At 40.1% G+C, this 5851-nt stretch overlaps 1 non-coding gene across 1 annotated transcript; it reads left to right on the top strand.

The window, feature by feature from the left end:
• Positions 1-2633: 2633 nt before the first annotated feature.
• On the top strand, positions 2634-2740 carry LOC141694339 (small nucleolar RNA R71). Its single transcript, XR_012563654.1, has one exon. It is a non-coding gene; the product is annotated as a small nucleolar RNA R71 (small nucleolar RNA).
• Positions 2741-5851: the final 3111 nt, after the last annotated feature.

Raw genomic sequence — 5851 nt, 5'->3', positions numbered from 1 at the left:
CCGCACGAAGATTATTCAAACATTCATCATATGAATGTCCAAAGACGGAGAAGTCGTCCATGAACACCTCGACATTATTTCCAATCATGTCAGAGATTATAGCCGTCATACATCTTTGAAAAGTGGCCGGTGCGCCACATAACCCAAACGAAACTCTGCGAAAAGCAAACGTGCCAAATGGACAAGTGATGGTAGTCTTTTCTTGATCCTCTGGTGCAATACAAATCTGATTATACCCTGAATAGCCATCCAGAAGACAATAATACTCATGACCGACCAACCTGTCAAGCATCTGATCAATAAACGGAAGAGCGAAGTGATCCTTCCTCATGGCCTTGTTCAGCTTTCTGTAGTCCATACATACTCTCCATCCTTTGACTGTTTGAGTGGGGATGAGCTCGTTCTTCTCATTTGCTACTACAGTGATATCTCCTTTCTTAGGTACACATTGCACGGGGCTCACCCAAGAACTGTCAGAAATATGATAAATGATTGCTGCATCCAGCCACTTCAGAATTTCTTTCTTCGCCATTTCCTTCATGATAGGATTAAGTCTGCGTTGTTGCTCAACAGTCGGCTTACTACCCTCTTCTAGCAGAATATTATGCATACAGTATGAAGGGCTGATCCCTTTGATGTCTGCTATAGTCCATCCGATAGCCGATTTGAATTCTCTCAAAATCCTTAAGAGCTTGTCCTCCTCACTACCTGAAAGGTTAGATGCAATAATAACAGGTAAAGTAGATGCATCACCTAAAAAAGCATACATCAAGTGTTCAGGCAATGGTTTAAGCTCCACTGTATGTGCTTCCTCAATAGATGGTTTGAGCTTTTCTTCAGCATTTTTGAGGTAAGAAGTACCAAGAGATTCAAATGGCATGTCTAGCTTTCGCCTCCAGGGAGAAGCATTTAGATATTGTAGTTGCTCATTGCCATCCTCATCATCACTGTCAAAATCCCCCACTAAAGCCTTCTCTAATGCATCAGACATTAGCATATGATCAAGTTCTGACGTAACCGCAGAATCAATCAAATCCACTTTTAAGCACTCCTCATCTTCTGTAGGGAATTTCATTGCCTTGAATACATTGAATGCCACATCCTGATCCTGCACCCTCATAGTAAGTTCACCTTTCTGCACATCTATCAAGGTACGGCCTGTAGCCAAGAAGGGTCTCCCCAAGATTATGGGAATCTTCTTATCTTCCTCGAAATCCAGAATAACAAAGTGTGCAGGAAAGAAGAGCTTATCCACCTTTACTAGCACATCCTCCACTATGCCTCGTGGGTAGGTAATAGAACGATTAGCCAATTGTAGAGACATGTAGGTGGGCTTTGGATCAGGAAAATTTAACTTTTTAAATATCGACAACGGCATCAGATTGATGCTTGCTCCCAAATCACAAAGGCACTTGTCAAAAGAAAACTTGCCAATGGTGCAAGGAATAGTGAAGCTACCTGGATCTTTAATCTTTGGAGGTAACTTTTGTTGCAGCATAGCACTGCATTCTTCCGTTAGATCAACGGTCTCAAGGTCATCCAGTTTCACCTTCCTTGAAAGAATACTCTTCATAAATTTCGCATAACTAGGCATTTGCTCCAGAGCCTCAGCGAAAGGTATATTGATGTGAAGTTTCTTAAACACCTCCAGAAACTTACCGAACTGCTTATCCAGCTTTTGTTGTTGCAATCTCTTAGGGAAAGGTGGTGGAGGATAGAACTGTTTCTCCCCTGTATTACCCTCAGGCAGAGTGTGTTCAACAGTAGTCTTCCTTAGTTCCGCTGCTTTCTCCTTTTGCTTAGCTTCTTCATCACCAGCTTCAGCTTCTCCTTCTTTTGCTTTTTCAGCATCAGCAACTTTTCCAGACCTTAAGGTAATAGCCTTGACTTGCTCTTTAGCTTCCTTCCTGCCTGGTACTTCAGTATCACTGGGAAGTGTGCCAGGTTGATGATTGAGCACTGCATTGGCTATTTGACCGATTTGATTTTCCAAGGTCTTGATAGAAACCGCCTGACTTTTGCACAACAGCTTAAGTTTCTCAAAATCAGCACTAGAGGGTGGAGCTGCACCTCCTTGTTGAGGATATGATTACCTTTGAGCATAATGCTGTGGTTGCTGGAATCCAGGTGGATTGAACTGTTTACTTACGCCTTGCTGATATGGTTGCTGAATAGCATTTTGATTATTACTCCAGCTAAAATTTGGATGATTTTTGTTGTTAGGATGATAAGTAGCTGGCACAGGCTGCTGCGGTTGCTGATAATTGTTCACATACTGAACAGATTCATTAATAAGAGAACACTGATCCATAGCATGAGAACCTGCATAAAGCTCAAAGACCATAGCTATCTGATTGACCCTATAGGTGGCTAGAGAGTCGACCTTCATAGACAGCGCTTGGAGCTGCGCTGCAATAGCTGTAGCTGCATCGACTTCCAGAATACCTGCTACCTTCCCAGACATCATCCTTTGAGTTGGGTTTTGATGTTCATTTACAGCCATAGTCTCAATAAGATTATAAGCCTCAGTATAGCTTTTGGCCTACAAGGCGCCTCCAGCTGCTGCATCGAGCATGGGTCGAGATTGGGCCCCCAAACCATTATAGAAACCGGTGATCACCATCCAATCAGGCATTCCATGATATGGACACTTTCTCAACATCTCCTTGTAGCGCTCCCAAGCGTCGCACATAGATTCTGTAGGTTGTTGCGCAAACTGAGTAATAGCACTCCTCATAGCCGCAGTCTTCGCCATTGGATAAAACTTAACCAGAAACTTTTGCGCAAGATCTTGCCAAGTAGTGATAGACCCAACTGGTTCAGAATGTAACTAGTCCTTAGCTTTATCCCTCAGAGAGAATGGGAAAAGCCTCAATTTAATAGCCTCATCAGTCACACCATTATATTTGAAAGTACTGCAGATCTCGACAAAATTCCTTATGTGCATGTTGGGGTCTTCAGTCGCAGCACCTCCGAAAGAAACAAAATTTTGCACCATCTGAATAGTGCCCGACTTGAGTTTAAAGTTATTGGATTCAATATCCGGGTGCATGATGCTAGACTGAATGTCATCAATTTTGGGCCGAGAAAAGTCCATAAGAGCTGGATCTGCCGGAACTAAATGATCACCCATGGTTACTGGCTCTTTCTGCTCACTTCCTGAATCCGAATCTTCAAAATCTATCTTCTCTGGAATATCAAGAACTTCGTCTGTCTCCTCAGCCGTATCTAAAGTCCTCTTTCGAGTACGAGAACGAGTTTGCATAAACGCTCGCTAAAGTACCTGAAACACAACCGGAAATAATAAGTAACACGTCTTAATCACTGAGTCCTAATAACCAATGATGGTAAGTACATAAACTAAACAATTACGCTGAGTCCCCGGCAGCGGCGCCAAAAACTTGTTAGGGCGAAAACACGCGCTAATAACACACGCAAGTATACGCGTTCGCAAGTAATATAGAATACTTTCTAGTTCGTTCCCTCAGAGACTCAGACTAATTATATTCAATTAAACTCACTCACCATTGTATGACTACTTCTCAATGTTAAGACAATAACACTTAGATTTGATTAACTAATTATTAACTACAATTAACTACTAGAATTAAACACTTAATTAACACTTGAATTAACAATATTAAAACACTCATGAGATCACAACTTCATTACTACTTCCTTCAATAGTCATTGTTATTACCCTTAGCATGCAACAGTGATGATATTAATCGAATAACACGAAACTGATAAAAGCCAACTTTCATTGTACTAATACCATTCTACCAAGCATCCACAATTAAGATAGAAGTTGAATAAGCATCAATTATGTTGAGTCCCTATATGTCTACAGAAATTGACAACATAACGATTTAAGCACAAGTTATTCCTTTTGATTACACAGGGCGAATAAAACGGTTAAAGTTACCCACTAATCATGCATACTCTTACATGAACCTATGCTAGCATGGCAAGTTCTAAATCTCAAGATCCACCGTCGCTTCACAAGAGATTAACACCCTATCTTATATGTTTGCGACAGACATAAGACGAATACGCACAACCAATACTAGATATCATACAATCATCACACACTAAGGTATTAAACAACTAACTAAAGAATTCCATAGTAAATCCGTTATGACCCCATAATCACGATTAGCCCATGATAGCACTCATCGTCATCATGGGTTCATATAAAAACATGATAATAACACACGAAAATAATAACTAAAACTACTTATATTAAACCAGAGTACGTCACAAGAGTAAATAGGTTCAAAGTAAAGAAAACTAGCATCCAACGTTACAATGAAATAAAGAATCATAAGAAAATATGCTTCCTCTTTATTGCGGTGTGCTAAAACGGTCTTCTTCCTTATCTCCTTGCTCTTCGATTAATACTACGATCCAACCTTTGTGAAACATCTCTGAAATCTACTTATATAGGAGTACCATAAAGCCCAGCTAACTCAAAAGTTGGAAGTCAAATAGAAATAGGAGTCTAAAATATTAATTCTGAAAATCCGTCCCTGCGCAGCCGCTCAGCATTCCTGAGCGGGCGCTCAGCTTCCTGAGCGGTTGCTCAGCAGAGCTGAGCGGGCGCTCAGCCCCCTACTGGAAACTGATCCATTTTTCTTCCGTTTCTTCACTGCAATTTTCTCCTATCTTCCCACTTGCGATGCTAAACACATGCCAAGGCTTATTATTGATGAATTCTCTCCCGAAATGCAATTAATACCCTGAAATGCACAAACACTAGAAAAAGGGATCAAATACACAAAATACTTGATTTCAAGACACCAATTCAAGCTATTATAAGACGTTCTAAGTGGTATAAAAATGCCACTTATCACTGACCAAGTTTGATCTAAAAGCTGATGAAGGAATTTTTGTGGGATATCCATTGTCCACAAAAGTCTTCAGAGTTTACAATCTGAGAACAAGAACAATCATGAAATCTATACATGTATCTTTTGATGACAAGAAGATAATAGGTCTAGAAGATGCAAATGACCATGACAAATTGAGATTTGAAAATGAAGTACCTTATGCTGAACTTTTAAATCCTATTCCTGATACAGTAAATCTTGATATCACTCAGAGCTCTGATGTTCCATATAACATTGGAAATTTTTCTAACACTGAAGAACATGTTGAGGGGGAGCAACATAATTCAAATCCAAAGACTACTGCAAGTGATTCTACTCAAGGAGCATCAGTAGAAAGATCATCAGACTCATTTTCCTCAACATCTGATGAGTCAAATACTGATAACTATGCAAACACTGATTCAGGGGGAGCATCAGGAAATAATAGTGGTACTAATCAAAGAAATAATAGAGAGTTCATGGATTAAGGGGGAGGTTCGTCTTCCAGGAGTCAACTTTCATCTGCAAGAAAATGGTCTAAATCACACACACCTGACTTAATCATTGAAAAACCTGGCAATGGTGTAAGAACAAGAAAAGCCACTCAGAATGAATGTCTCTGACATTCTTTTCTATCTCAAACTGAACCTAAGAAGGTTGAAGAATCTCTGCAAGATGTTGACTAAGTACAAAAATGCAAGAGGAGCTCAATGAATTTGAAAGGAACAAAGTCTGGACTCTTGTTCCAAGACCAAAGAACAGATCTGTAGTCGGCACAAAATGGGTGTTCAGAAACAAAACTGACAGTGAGGGCACAATCACAAGGAATAAAGCAAGATTGGTTGCAAAGGGTTATTCATAAAAAGAAGGCATTGATTACGATGAGACATTTGCTCCAGTTTCAAGGATTGAGGCAATTAGAATCTTTCTTGCCTATGTTGCTCACAAGAAGTTTAAGGTGTTCCAAATGGATGTGAAGAGTG

This window comes from Apium graveolens, chromosome 10 (assembly GCF_009905375.1).
Source record: "Apium graveolens cultivar Ventura chromosome 10, ASM990537v1, whole genome shotgun sequence".
Taxonomy (NCBI): domain Eukaryota; kingdom Viridiplantae; phylum Streptophyta; class Magnoliopsida; order Apiales; family Apiaceae; genus Apium; species Apium graveolens.
This window is presented reverse-complemented; position numbering and strand designations above follow the sequence as displayed.